The 15,861-nt window shown below is 45.4% G+C and overlaps 1 pseudogene; it reads right to left on the reverse strand.

The window, feature by feature from the left end:
- Nucleotides 1-4,006: 4,006 nt before the first annotated feature.
- Nucleotides 4,007-4,794, reverse strand: Snrpb2-ps1 (small nuclear ribonucleoprotein polypeptide B2, pseudogene 1; annotated as a pseudogene).
- Nucleotides 4,795-15,861: the final 11,067 nt, after the last annotated feature.

Here is a 15,861-nt window from a genome sequence, read left to right on the forward strand (position 1 = left end):
TTCAATTCCCAGCAACCACATGGTGGCTCACAACCACCTGTAATGGGATCCAAGGCCCTCTTCTGGTGTGTCTGAAGACAGTGACCGTGTACTCACATACATAAAATAAATACATCTCGAAAAGAAAAGAAAAGAAAGAAAGAAGAGAAAAGAAATTCTTGCCAGCTCAGATGCCTGATGCTAAAATGACTGTGCAGTCTCTCAGATCTCCCCATCGTGCTGAGGCTGCTCACGGAAACCTAGCGGCTTGCTTTTGTTTTCTGAGTAGCACTGGGAGACCCATAACCCCACACTCCCTCATGAAAACAAGACTTCAGAAACATAGGCTGCGTGGGAGTTTCATTTTTAAATATACGTCTCCCCCCCACCTACTTCTAAACATGACATGGAAACATTTCTCTTTGTTTTTTAAACACAGAGTGCATATTTCTGAGAGCCACAGAGGAGCTTTGGTCTCCCGCACTTACTGTTTATTTACCTTGCCATTATCTGACATGTCAGAGGTGTCTCCTAATGACTCGTGTCACACAAAAGCAAGCACGGTCACATTACATTAATGACTGGGCTGAGATCGCATAACTCACTGACGAGAATGCTAGGCCCCTTTCGCTACAGAAAACATGACCCTAAATCCAGCCAGCTTTGGGAGAAAAGGCCCCACAATTACGATACAGCCACAAAAGCTCACGTTATATACAATTTGATTGTTTCAATGCTCTCGGCTGGCCACTCTCTAGTGGGAAATCTACCTTTTGGTATTTTAGGCAAAATGCTCATTTTGCCCAGCATGTTGCGCAGGATAAAACTAAATACGGTGGAATCCTCTTATAATCTAGCCATTTGAAGTCAGGACTAAACCCACCTGTAACTGTAATCACAAACCTTTTCCATATGTCTCCTTGGTCCCTAAATGAGGTGAGTGTCAATGTCATTTAAACACACAGCAAGTCACTCTAAGGCCATATGGTTTGCTTTTATAGATATGCAGCAAGTGCGAACCGTAGCGATGAGGCCACCCTCTCTCTGGTCTGTTACTCAAGGACCGGACAGAGGTTTTTCAGTCAAACCAATGAAAAGATTCCGGTTCTGTTAGTCAGGGTGGACCTGCCGTCTGCCTCCCAGGTAGGGCCTCTGTCGTGCATTCTTGTCCTTCCTGAGAGGGTGTCTGAGTTGTGTTTAGGAAGCCAGAGAGACCTGCCCCCCCCCCCGCCCCCGCGCATTGTCCCATTTGTGCCGGCGGCCTTTATTCCTTACAGCAAGTGTGTTGGGGGCAAGTGTTGACGCTTATTAATCTGTTTCTCGTCTTACAAATGAGCTTATGCATGATTAGTGGTGACGCTGTGCGCTGACGGCTCCCCATGCCGCCTCCACGGCAGGCAGGACGAGATCGTTACACTGAGCAGGGCTGTTCGGGCTTGTTATTCTTTGTAATTACCTCCATTAAGTGAAAGCATGTGTCAATCAACTTGGAACCTTTCAGTGTATGGGCAGTTTGCAAGAAGAATGCACTTCTAGTTCCTACAGGCACATGTGTGCTGGCAGATAAGCGTATATGAGGTGTATACGCTGTGTTGGAAATATGCTGCTGTGTTTTATTTTCTATAGAACATTTTCCCGGTTTGCACTTGGTACCTCTTTTTCTTCAGTATTGAGGATCAAATCGGTGACCTCTCACACACTAAGCTCTACCCCAGTTGATGTCACAATGCTTTTTTTTTTAATTATTATTTATTTAATGTGTATGAGTACACTGTAGCTCTCTACAGACACACCAGAAGAGGGCATCAGATCCCATTACAGATGGTTGTGAACCACATGTGGTTGCTGGGAATTGAGCTCAGGACCTCTCCAAGAGCAGTCAGTGCTCTTAACCGCTGAGCCATCTCTCCAGCCCAGTGTCACAATACTTAAGTATAGAGCGCACACCTCTTGAGAATGACTCTGGCAGGGGACATTTAATAAACAGGTAATTCATAAATGAGTATGAGCAGATTTACTTTAAACAATTTACTCATTTTTAAAATATTATGTGTATTGGTGTTTTGCATGCCTGTATGTAAGTGCACCCTGAGCTTGCCTGATGCCCACGGAGAGCAGAAGAGGGCATCAGATCCATGGAACTGGAGTTACAGATGGCTGTGAGCTGCCATGTGGGCTCTGGGAATGGAATTTGGGTCCTTTAGAAAAGAAGCTAATGCTCAGGGGCCCCTGAGCCATCTTTCCAGCTCCTGATCAGATAGTTTAAAATAGCACTCTTAAGGCTGGGAAGCATAGGGAGTAGATTAGCAACCTGGGACTCCACTTGGTGTGGGTCATGAATTCCCACCCCTCTTCTGAGAACATAGTTAGCAGGCCGGTTTCTTTTCCTACACATATTGTATGCACATATACATCTCAGAATAATTCACCTAGCACCCCCTCAGTTGCAAGGACCTATATCATGCACTCCCCTCTGAGCAACAGCCTCAGTCTCTCCTCCCCTACCAAGAATCAAGTCTAGATAGTTTCTATTTAAATATATTTCCGATGTACCCACATACAAAGAATAGAAGAGCTGATCTAGGCTGAACCAGTTTGGGATGCTTGAGAACTAAGGCGAAACTGTGTCTTCAAGTGAACTTTGAGGGAGAATCCGTTTACCAGCTTATGCCTATGCAAAATCGGGCAGGCATACGGTTAAAACAAGAGGCATTATGGGAAAGGACATGCTCTCTAGGAAAACTATTTGATCGAATCTGTCTATCAAAGCAAGGACCACATTGCTATGGTCCCTCTCTGAGCTTTCCGTGGAAGCCACCTCAACTTTAAAGAAGTACTGCTTGTGGTACACGTCAGTGAACCACATAAGTCAATGCCCTAGTCAGAGATGGTGGCGCCTGCCTATCTGCCCAGCTCTTGGGAGGATGAGGCAGAAGGATTAAAGTTTAAAGCCTGTCTGGGTTACGTAATGAATAAGACCCTATCTCAAAAACAAACAAACAAACAAACAGACAAACAGACAAACAAACAAACAAAACAAAAAAAGTGGGAAGAAAAGAAATACAATAATAGAACAGTGCCCGCTCTCTCTCTCTCATTGTCCTTAGTGTTAATGAATACCCCATGCCTGCTTCATCCATCCATCCAACCGACATGTATGACAAACTGTACTGTGCTCGGTACCGATGCTCAAAGGAAGATGCAGGAAGGAAAGCAGAGAGTTGCAGAATTACCTCGACTTCAGCCAGGTGCATTCAAACTCCTTTTTGGCTTGGACATGGCCAGTGACTTCCACCAGGGGGTGTTCAGGGACAGAAAAAAAAGATGCAGGTGCTGGAGGGACCAGTGCAACCGCCCAGGCCTGCCCCCTCCCCAGGGCTTCTGGAGGACAGTTCCTTAGACCTGTCCGGCCTCACCCTGGCAACCCTTCATCCATCTCCTAGACTCCTCCACAGTCACACTTCCTGCCTTGGCCCTGGCTCCCCTCCGCTCCCCCACTTCATCTGACTCACTTTTCACCCACAACCCACTTTCAAGCACTCGCTTCAGCTAACTCCCTTCTCACCTGTAAGCAGCACTTGGGATGTTTCAACATTCTGAGGGGCTGGAGAGACAGCTCCTAGCTGCCTATAACTCTGGGTCCAGGGTATCTGATACCCTCTTCTGCCCTTTGCACACACACACACACACACACACACACACACACACACACACACACACACACATACACCTGCACAGGCACATAAACATATAGAAACCAATGTTCTTTATAACTTAATTTCTGCACTGTTGGTCTCAGCTCACAAGGGATTGTTTTTGTGAGCAAGGATTTTTGTTTTATTGGCTGATGTGTAGAACCCAATAAATGTCTATTAAGTTGTTTGGTTTTTTTTTTATCAGAATACAAATAAAAGTTTATTGTACAAAATTAAGGCTTCGTATTTCATAGTTCACCAAAACTAAAAAAAAAATAAAAAAAAATAAAATAAATGAGGTGACTCTTTTCCCAAAACCTCACCTTCACTTCCAACCATTTAAAATGACTTGACTGAATGTGATCCAAACAAACCCTATAAACAATACCAAGTCCTTTAAAACTGGCACTCCCTGTGTCACTTCTTGGCATAGGGAATCTTCATGGCATGGGCTGGTGTGATCTTAAACCCGTGCAGGGCATCTCTGGCAGCTCCAGCCTGCCCATCATTTTCAAATTCTACAAACGCAATGTCATGTCTCCCCGGGACCGAGCAAACTTCCTTGAAACCAGGGAACTGGTTGAACAACATGGATAACATCATCTCATTTGTCTGTTCTGGTAAGTTATTAAGGAACAGGAGGATATAGTCTGCAGGCTAATCAGGGACCTGGGGATTTGGTGCTGCGTCTCCTTGGGTATTAGCTGAATTTCGTGTTCCCGGACCAGGCTTCCTGTTTGCAGCTGCTGCAGCCTGTTCCATGGTTGGAGCTTCCTTCTTTTCCTTGTCAGCGAAAGTGCCACACATTTTAGATATTATATTGGAATCTGTTTTTGCATACTGAATTCTCATTGGTTTACCAGAAAATGGAAGTCCTAATAATTGCCTCAAAGCATTTGTGGATGAGCCCAGTTCCTTAAATATAACACAAGCCTGTCCCCTTGCCTTCTTTAAAGCCACAACATCGACCACATGTCCAAACTGAGAAAACAGGGCATACAGAGATCTCTTCAATTCTTCTTGTTTAATTTTGTCATTCATGTTGTTGATATAAATCGTGTGATTTTGTCTGATACCCATGTTTGGGTAAAACTCTTCAAGTAGCCTGAAGTGGGCGCTGTCCGCTAGAAGCCCGTTTCTTGGTTTTGTTTTTGTTTTTGTTTTTGTTTTTGTTTTTGTTTTCCGGAGCTGGGGACCGAACCCAGGGCCTTGCGCTTCCTAGGCAAGCGCTCTACCACTGAGCTAAATCCCCAACCCCCTTGTTTTTGTTTTTTAACATACAGGTATTTGCTCAAAATATTCATCAATTCACACACAGTGGGACAGCTTTAATGTTTGTGCTGCTCAAATGTTCATTGATTGAACTTTGCCATTTCTTATACACAGCTGGGGTGGGCACTGTGCATGAATAACTAGAAAGAACTCGGAGTACCTGGCCACCCTGCAAATGCAGGAGCTCAGCTCCCAGCTAGGAGCCTCGGCCCCCACCACCCATCGCCACACACACACACACCTGCCCTCACTAGCAGGTCTGGCCTGGCACACCTTTCCTGGCTATGTGGCCTGGGAAAGGCCCAGAACTCCAGGTGTTCTAATTCCATATAAAGGAGGCACTAAACTCCTGGGAGAGTGAAGCTCACGCTACCACATCTTAGCTAGATGCTCAGACAAGAAGCTGGTAGCTTTTAGTCTTTCAAGTGGCTGGAGAAGGCCAGGGAGGGTCAGACTACACAAAGTCTGAAACAAAACCAACAAAACCCAAGTATCTTCCAAGGGTTTAGGAACACACAGAAGTGACCGACCTAGACCCAGAGCTTCTGAACAGTTTGAGAAAACTTGGGGAGCTTCCTGGAAAAGGGGTGTAGTTGGGGTAGGTATCGGGGTGGGTCATTTAGGAGGAGGATTCTACACAGCTCTGGGTTTCATTTGGAATAGAGGGGCACTCCCACAAAGTCCCCTGTGGTCCTGGGAGGGTGATGTCTGATGGGGATGGGATTGTTTCTGTGTCTCTATGCCTTGGATGAGGGTCTGTAAAACGTAGAGCCCTGGGCTGGGGATGCAGTTCCATTGGAAGGCTGTTCATCCAGGCGGCATGGAGCCCTAGTCCCACCCCAGCACTACATAAATAGGAGGAGGAGTAGTGTACAGCTGTGGAGGGCAGGCTATTTTTTTTTCCAACTTGATATGAACTAGGGTCATCTGGGAAGAGAGGTCTTCAACTGAGTAAATCCCTCCATCAGAGTGGCCAGTGGGCAAGCCTGCACGGCATTTTATTGATGTTGGAGGGTTCAGCCCACTGTGCACAGTGGCGTCCAGGTCTTGGGATCCTGCCTTAACTTTCCTCTCTCTATGATACACTCTATGATGCAGGAGCATCAGCCAAATAAACCCTTTCTCCCCTGGTTGCTTTCGGGTCCCGGCGTTTACCACAGTAGAAGAGAGCAAACTGGAACGACAGTATGCACCCATGAGCCTGTCGCTCTACTTGGGAAGCGGAGGCAGGAGGACCAGAAGTTCAGGTTCTTAGCTCCAAAGTGAGTTCGAGGCTAGCCTGGGACAGGCGAGCCCTATTTCAAAAACAAAACCAAACAAATCCGGCCGATCAGTCAGTCAAAGAGACACACCACAGAACCCTGATTCCCTCCACTAAAAACTACTAGAAGTTCTTCAGGCACCCAGAAGTTAAAGGAATCACTGAAATCCGCTTGGCGAACTCTTCTGAATTAAATGGGTAGAGGGAAAGATGTGAGGTATTTTATGATGCCTCCAAGCAGTACACAGAGAAGTTCCTGCACACTCCAAAGGGAAGGAAAATACCTTTGGCAGGGATGGCTCATGTCTCTCTGTTTCATTCAGACTGCAATGGCTGTCAGTATTCCAGACAGCACACCATTGTAGGGGCTCTGCAGTTCTTGCCATGGGCCTTCTGTGGTGGTTTGAATGCTTAGCGCATAGGGAGTAGCACTGTTAGGAGATGTGACCTTGCTGGAGGAAGTGTGTCACTGTGGGGGCGGGCTCTGGGGCCTTAGATGCTCAAAGGAGGCCTATTGTCTCAGTCGCTTCCTGCTGCCTGTGTATCAGGTTGTAGAGCTCTCAGCTCCTTCTCCAGCACCACATCTCCCTGCAAGCTGCCATGCTTCCTGCCGAGATGATAAAGGACTGAACCTCCGAAACGGTAAGCCAGCCCCAACTAAATGTTTTCCTTGATAAGAGTTGCCATGGTCATGGTGTCTCTTTAGAGCAATAGAAAGCACTTTCTAAATACGATTATTTCAGATTATTTCATTATATCAGTCTTCTGTCGAAGTGCGGATTTTTCTCTTTAACAGCTTTAGGATCATTGAAGTCTAAAAATATGTCACAATACCTGGGAGATGGCGGCAGCATACGACTTTAAACCTGGCACTGGGGAGGCAGATGCAGGTGGATCTCTGAGTTTGAGGCCAGCCTGGTCTACAGAGTATGTTCCAGGACAGCCAGGGTTACACGGAGAAACCTGTCTCGAAAAACCTCTCCCTCCAAAAAAGTCATAATACCTGGGACATTTTATCTTGGTTGTCATCTAACAAGGTCTAGAGTCACTAAGGAGACAAGTTCTGGGCGTGATTATCTAGATTAAATTAACTGAAATGGGAAGACCCACCTTACCAGTGCTTGGCACCATTGCATGCGTTTGGGTCTTCAACTGAAAATAACGAGAAAATGATTTAAGCTTCCGCCATCATAACTTCCCTATCATGAATGATAGCCTTGAAGTATGAGCCAAGATAAATTTTTTCCCACTTACGTTGTGTCTTGTCTTGAATTTCGTAAAATCCATGAGGAAAATAATTTAATATCTAGTGCATTTTAATTAATGTTTTTGGAAACCGGACTTTGCTGTGTGGCTAGGCTAGCCTTGATCTTGTGACCCTTCTTCTTGGGCCGGAGTTAGAAAACTATCAGGCTAAAACAGAGGTTTTCTTTCTTTCTTTCTTTCTTTTTTTTTTTTTGGTTCTTTTTTTCAGAGCTGGGGACCGAACCCAGGGCCTTGCGCTTCCTAGGCAAGCGCTCTACCACTGAGCTAAATCCCCAACTCCTAAAACAGAGGTTTTCAACCTGTGGGTCGAGTATCAGATATCCTGCACATCAGATATTTACATTACGAATCATAAGAGTAGCAAGATTACAGTTATGAAGTAGCAGTGAGATAGTTTTGTGGTTGGGGGTCCCTGCAACATGAGGTACTGTGTTAAAGGGCTGCAGCATTAGGAAGGATAAGAACCACTGCTCTAAATGAAACTTCTCAATTGGTAGCCACATTTCATTGTGATTGACTCACCAGGCATGATGCTTTCCGGAATTTTCCACGTCATAGCATACATCATTCTTATTTATGAATGAGTAATATTCAGTTTGGATGGCTATCCCGCATCTTGTTTATTCCTACTTGTTGACGGACATTTGGACCATTTCTGCTTTGGACTATTATAAACGATGCCACTATGTATATTGGATTCCACGTCTAAATATTTATTTTAATTTCTTGGGTATATATAGGGAGTGAAATGGATAGACCATATCATTAACTCATTGTTTCACCTTTGGAGAACAGCCAAACTTTTTACTTTTTAAAATTACATTTATTTGTGTGTGTGTGTGTGTGTGTGTGTGTGTGTGTGTGTGTGTGTGTGTACAACTTCTGTATGCCATGGCACATGTGTGCAAGCAACTTTTGGGAGTCTATTCTTTCTAACATATGGCTCCCGGAGATCAAACTCCCACCCTCAGTGACCAGTGCTGCTTTACTGACTGAGCCATCTCACTGGCGTGCGTGCGTGTGTGTGTGTGTGTGTGTGTGTGTGTTATACATAAAATGTATATTATATTTTAAAATGTATATATTATACATAAAATGTATGCTTTAACACTGCATTTATATGTATATATATACATTTATGCATACGTATACACACACGTATAACTGCAGTACCAAAGCATACATTTTTGCAATAAAGATTTCTCTAAGTGCTGTAGCTTTTTCTCCAAGTTTCTCGACAGACCTCCTGGACCCCAAACGATGGACAACTTGCCCACTACCTCACTAACAGGTATCAGGGAGAAACCAGGACAAGGAGGAAAGGAACAGGAAAGACAGAATGAAAAAATACGCAACTGAGGCAGAACAGGAGAGAAACGAGCTCTCTGAGAGGCTATCGAGTCTTACACCCAAACATTACTAATGTGTTTGTAGTATGAGGTTTCTGAGTGTTTCTCTCATGTGCTTTAAAGGTAGTGGAAAGAGAGACATTGTGTCATCAGCTGTAGCCCATACTGCAAAACAGCTCGCAAAACAGCTTGCTTCATGTGTAGTGGAATATCTGATGAAATTGGGCATCGCCCGGGAGCTTTTGGCTATAGTTTGGGCATTGAACCCACGATGCTGTCTGTATGCTAGGCAAGTACACCCACCCGTCCAGGAACTTAACCGTTACCCCTCATCCGGGAGTTTTAGAAAAATGGCCAGTGTTATTCTCCTAGACTTCCTCTAGGGCAGAGCCTGAGAGCAGATTTTAAAAGTCCCTTAGGAAGCTCGCGCATGCGCACGTGCACGCATGCGCGTCTGCTGGGATAAATAAGGCAAAGCAAGCAAAACCAAGTGCTCTAGTGAATAAGAAGGTTTGAGTCTGGGGGCTGGGGATTTAGCTCAGTGGTAGAGCGCTTACCTAGGAAGCACAAGGCCCTGGGTTCGGTCCCCAGCTCCGAAAAAAAGAACCAAAAAAAAAAAAAAAAAAAAAAGGTTTGAGTCTGTCTCCTTGGAGCGCTCATCCAGAAGCCACACTATTTTAGGCCATGGAGCCCAGCGGCTGGGTTCTGTGAAAATTTCTAGGTTAAAGGGAACAGTCTCAGGGCGAGTCGAGTGAAGCCCCTTAAGCTTACAGAGTTCCCTGGGCCCAGATTTGAGGGAGACTCTAGAGGTAAAATTCTGAATCTGGCCACGAATCATCAGAGAACGGATCCATCTTTTTCGTGCTTGCTAATAATGATTCGGACCAGATCATGGGACTTCGGGCTTTATGTACTTGAGTAACCTTTATGTGTCCCGATGGCTGTCTGTGTTTCTCTGAGTCTACTCATTTAGAAGAGCTAAGAGTAAAATGAAATAAACAAGCCAAATGCACACCTCTAAACCCTGAAGAGGCAGGCAGAGCTCCCTGAGTTCAAGTCCAGGCTAGTCTATATAATGAGACCCTGCGACAACAAAACCAAACCCAAAAAAGGTTCCCCAATTCATCTTTCCCTGGCTCAAAGATCTGAATGGCTTCTTGCCACACTCAGCACAAGTCAAGTTCCTTTGCTCTCCCTGGCTCTGCAGTCTTCCGGCTTTGTTTATCTTCTTGTTCTTTACCTCTCCTGGGCCTTTGCACTCGCTGTTTGCTCCATTCGGAGCGTCCCCCCCCCCCCCCCGCCCCAAATAACCAGTTGCTGTTTCCTCTGCTGTGACCCTCATGAGATTGCAAACCTTTCAAATGCAAAGACCCTTTACCAACCGTGCGGGCATCCTTCATGGCTTCTAGTAAAGCCCAGTGCATTTAATAATTCCTTGGTAGCACTCGTAGTTATATGAGTGAGCAAAAATAGGAGGAATATGACAGGCCAGAAAGGAGCGCCCGCCGGAGTTCTCGGGGCAGGTAACCCAAAAGAGCCGAATCAGCATATGGAGTCTGATGTGTTTCTTGCTGTGCAGAGAGCCGCACGAAGTTTACGCTTGTGCAAGCAGATCCTCCAGAAGTAATTTTCTCTTTAGAGAGGTGCCGCACACGGTCTCAGCAGTAAATTCACAGTATTTTTTTATAAGGAAATAAAAAGTGGAAATCATATGAAAAGTGGCAACCACCCACCGGCAGCCGCCGTCTTCCGTGGACGACGCCGTGACATTCTCCCCACCCCCCTCCATGCCCAGTGGCAGGTCTAACTAGCAAGATCCGGAACCACGGTGGTAGGAGTTCAGCCTCAAGCAGCCTTTGTTTTGTTTATCTCGTCCTTTACATGATAGAAGGCTTTGCACAGTATCCCACAATAGCACAGGACAATGAAAGCAGCTCTGGTGTCTTGGGTGGGTCACCGGCTCAGTGAAGGTGAGGTTGGCTGTCTTCTGTGCGTTCCTTATCCGCGCATCCCTTTCCAGATGCTCCCCCCCTCGTGCATTTCTTCTGCTTGGTGCCCTGAAAACCGCTCCTCGTCGCTCAAAATCTGCTTCTGCTTGTCCTCGGCGGTTTTGTTTTTCCTTAAAAAACAAACCCTCAAGCTAGATTATTTGAAAATACGAAAAATAAGGAAGAAATAGTCACCCCCAGGGAATGAGTCACAATGATTTCTATTTTTCCTAGTCTGGAAGACGTCAATATTGTACCACGTTCTCCACCTCCCCCCTTGTGATTATGAAAACAGTGTTTCTTTAGTGTAAAAGTTTTGGAGTATGAAAACTTAACAAAAGGCAGCTCGTAATGGAGAATACTTTTGTTGTTTGTTTGTTTGTTTGTTTCCATTCTGGAGTTACAGATTTGTGCCTCCACAACGGATTTATAGAGACTTTTTGGTACTCGGTATTGCTGGCTCACACACAGGGAAAGCAAATGCTCGATTGCTGGAGGAAGCCGGTGAAGATAAGATAAGGAACCTTCCTCAAAGCCTGAGAGGAGATACATTTGTAGCTTCTCAGTACTGGCTCTATCTTGTGTCGCGAGAAGCTGAGGCAACTGCCGATGGAAGTCTGTGGTGTGACTCAGAACCCACAGAAGGTGGGCAGAGCAGCAGGCTGAGGAGGAGCAGGTGTGTGTTTGCTGGGGACGTAGAAAGAAGGTGGGGCAATCTTGCAGACACCCAGAGTGGAGAAGGGGAGAGAATGGGGGATGGGTCAGTGAGCATAGTTGGTCCAGCTGCAGAGAGGCTGTGACTTGCAGGCAGCCCCCAGATGCTTGTTAGAGCTAAGGTCCTAGCTCTGTCTCAAGGACCTTCTAGTGTAGCAGCCTTCCCAGTGTCTAACAAGACTCTCTTGCCCGTTAGTTAGTTCCAAACGAACGAAGCCAGGAAAGATCATGGGGTGGGAGGATGGGGTGGGCAGGACCTGGGCATGTCACTGAGAGCTGGCACCTGCTGTCCTAGTGCTTCGGGGAGCCTCCGCTCTTGTGAAAGACCTCTCTGCTGGAAGTCCACAGGATGTCCGGCTCTACCCCAGCTGGAATACTAGCCAGACTTAAGCCTGTCACTGTCAGGCATCTCCCAAGGATGGCTTTGTTCAATGATGACTACATAGAAGAAGGTAGCCCCATAAGATTACATTCTTAGTGATAAGGCAGCCATCCTAGTTTACACAGACAGTGACATCTGCATAATGATGTTGTCCAACTGCACAGTTCTTAGTATTTATCCCCATGGTTAAGTTTCGGACTCTTCTTTATCCCATGTAAGGGGGGAAAAAAAACCCACAAAAAATAAAAGCCACAAAGTGAGATGATGGTGGGGGGGGTGGGGGTTGGATGACCCCAAACCATCCCTCGCCAAAAGAAACAAGTTATATGACTTGAACCTAGGTTCACTAAGCCATCTCGCCAGCTCCTAACTTTATAATTTTAATAGAGAATGTTTTGAAGTAGAAAATATTGTGAAATACGCCTGAGGCCAGTTGTTTTTGCAGTGAAAACTATATTGTGCATTAAGAAAATGTTCAAAAGAAGCCAGTGAGAGGATGCCTGAGATTTGCTAATTGCTTTCCTTGGCCAGCCGTGCACTCTGCACACACAAACACACACACACACACACACACACTTTCCTTTAGTTCATTTACTAAGAAGATGACACAAACGAACTCCTATACACAGCCGTTGGGTTAGCCTTGTGCCCACGTGCTTACTCTGCACAGGCGGATGTGCACACATTGTGACGTTTTTAGTTTAATGTGTTTACTCTTGCCAGGCATTGTGACAAAAATGTTATTTCATGCCTAAGCCGAGCCACCTCTAAGTCTACTGCTGGCTTCATTGAGCTTTTACATTTCAAGTCAAGAGACCCAGGGGGCACCAGAGGCAGCGCAGACTCTAGCAGAGAAGATGGGCAGAGCTCCAGGGCAGGGACCTATGTCCACTGAGCCAGCTAGTGGCAGGGGTGGGCTTGGTAATCTCCCTGCCTTGTTATCTCAGCCTCAAGGAGCTGAACTAAAATGGGACTGGGGTAGGAGATAAGGGGTTTTGGGTTTTCTGTCTTTTTATCATCTATTTATTTTCCTGTTTTGTTGTTGTTTTTGCTGCTGTTGTTGTTTGGTTGGTTGGTTGGCTTTTGTTGTTGTTTCTGAGACAGGGTTTCTCTGTGTAACAGCTCCCGCTGTTCTGGAACTTGCTTTGTAGCTTGGGCCAGCCTCAAATTTACTGAGTTCCACCTGCTTCTGCTCTGACAGCTGAGATTAAAGGGATACACTTCTATATCCAGCTTGTTATTGTTTTTTTTTTTTTTGCATGTGTGTGGGCGTGGGCGTGTGTGCGTGCGCATGCCGGAGCGTGCACTTGTGAGGACCTGGCTTTCTCCACGTGGGGCTTGGAGATTGAACTCAGGTGCCCAGGCTTGGCGCAAGCGCTTTACCCACCGAGCCTCGGATGGATGGATTGGATGGATCGTGAGTGGTAGTAGTTTCTCTCCTCCTGCCTCGCAGCCACACCCAGATGACTTCCTAGTGCTGAAGTTATGGGATGGAAGCTGCTAAGTTCACGGTGGGAACAAACCTCAAGCAGCTCAAGTACTGAGATTTACTTCTGCTGTCTCTGTGTCTCTCGGTTTCTTGTCTGGCAAATCTGTGGAGTGTTCCTTATATTTTCACCAAACCAACCCTACACATCGGTAACTTACCTACTCGTTACCACATTCAGAAATCCACAGACGGTCAATGCGGACGAAAACTGATCTGATGAAGTCAAATAAAGTGGCAGAACTGCCCCCCCCCAAAAAAAAGACAAAAATAAACCTTTTAAAAAGTTAAATGAATCTGGGAAGCAAAAAAAAATGCTGAATAATATTTTTATAACAAAAGCATATAAGAGGATAATCCCAATCTCACACCACGGCATTACAAACTCCCTCTTCTAAAATTGCTACGGTTACTGAATTTATATATGAATTATGCTTTCAGAAAAGAAAGTTATTTGCTTTTAGAGGGTGGAAAGGGTTTTGTTCTGTTTTTTGTTTGTTTTGTTTCTTTTTTCTTTCTTTGATAAGCTCAGCACTCTATATATATGAGACAGATATTTTTTTCCACTGAAAACCCTTGCTTTTTTGGACAGATTCTCACTATGTAGTCCAGGTTGGCCTTGACCTCTAGATCCTTCTGCCTCTATCTTGAGAGAAAAAATTAAGTTTTATTTTTCTTTTATAGACTATTATGTATAACTAAGTATTTATTTAGTAGTTGACATAAAATGAACTCATTAGGGTTTTTGTTTAGGTTGGTTTGGTTTTTTTCGTTCTCCAAGACAGGGTTTCTCTACATAGCCTTGACTGTCCTGGAACTCCCTGTGTAAACCAGGATGGCCTTGAGTTTATAGAGATCCGCCTGTCTCTGCCTCCCAAGGGCTGGGAACAAAGGTATGTGCCACTACCACCTGGCATCTTTTTTTTTTTTTTAATTACCCCAGCTTTTGACTTTTTCTTTTCTTTTCTTTTTTTCAGAGCTGAGGACCAAACCCAGGGCCTTGCGCTTGCTAGGCAAGAGCTCTACCACTGAGCTAAATCCCCAACCCCGACTTTTTATTATTATTTAATGTTATTTGTATGTATGTGGTGTGTGCACACTTGTGCATGTGCAGAGGCCAAAGCTGTCCGGTGTCCTGTTCTGTCACTCTCCTATTCCCTTAGGAGAGAGGGGCTCTCTCTGAACCTGAAACTAGGCTGGCAGCCAGAAAGCCCAGGGATCCTCTTTTCTGACAGCTCTACCCCAGAGATGGGGATACGAGCATGTGAACACGTCTAGCTCTTTACACAAGTGCTGGAGATTTGAACTCAGCCTTATGCTTGCACAGCGGCTACTCTTACCACTTTGTCCCCCTGGCCGAAAGCCACTCACTCTTGCTCACTTCCCTATTTTCTGCCTGCATAGTCTCTGCGAGTCCTCCTTAACTGAGTGGTGGTCACCGCAATGGTTATCTAATGATCAAAAGGATGGGTAACTTTCTTCCCGTCTGTGTGTCTCTTAAAAGTCAGCATGTACTTGGAAATTAGCATGGTCTATCACTTATGCATTCCACCATTACCCCCAACTTCTGAAAAATAGAAGCTTTAAGTCAAGAAAGAAATGTGGTCTTGTGCTGATCTCATTGCAATATCGAAGCAAACATAAACCCCTTACCTTAAAATAGTGTTTAAAATCTCTAGGGCAAACCCTGCCCTTTGTGTGTGAGAACAATAGCACAATCTCGTTGGGGAGACTCGTTTCTTGTCAACCCTCCTAGGATGACAGCAGAAGGACAGGTACCATTAGCCTGAGGTGACAATGTAGAATTCACCCGGCTCAGTTAGAAAGTGGTTTCACCTTCCAGTTTGTGGTAGACAGATAGCTTCAGGGACTGTCACCCCCACCGCCTGCCTTACCACCAAAGAGTTCCTTTGAGTTTATGCCCCTTCTGTCTGAAGTTGGGATAGAAATTGTTTTTGAGGAAAAAAATGGATCTATATTCCAATCAAAGTGCTTTCCAAGGCCCTAGAATCCTGTTTATTTGTAAATCCATAGTTTACTGGACCATTTTACCTTGCTTGTAAGGGATTCGTGTACAAATTAACAATAGATTCTCTGGTTAATTTATTTCTGCTGCCGTTCCTGGATTTTAAAAGCAAGCATCACTCAAGATCACCCAGCTCATAAATACCTCTGGGATGTCTCAGAGTGTACTCGAGAGAGCGGGCGAGCATGTGCACACACACACACACACACACACACACACACACACACACACACACACACATACAGAGAGAGAGAGAGAGAGAGAGAGAGAGAGAGAGAGAGAGAGAGAGGGAGAACTAGGCAGGGCAGGCTCCTTCCAGCTGCTGTCTTTTCTGTGGAACGACATATTCAGATAGATATCCACAAGCAGATACGAACTCCGTGACCCCAGAAATGTGTCTGATCAAACCTAACAATAAAAATGGAACATAGCCACAGGGCATA

This window comes from Rattus norvegicus, chromosome 13 (genome assembly GCF_036323735.1).
Source record: "Rattus norvegicus strain BN/NHsdMcwi chromosome 13, GRCr8, whole genome shotgun sequence".
Lineage (NCBI taxonomy): Eukaryota > Metazoa > Chordata > Mammalia > Rodentia > Muridae > Rattus > Rattus norvegicus.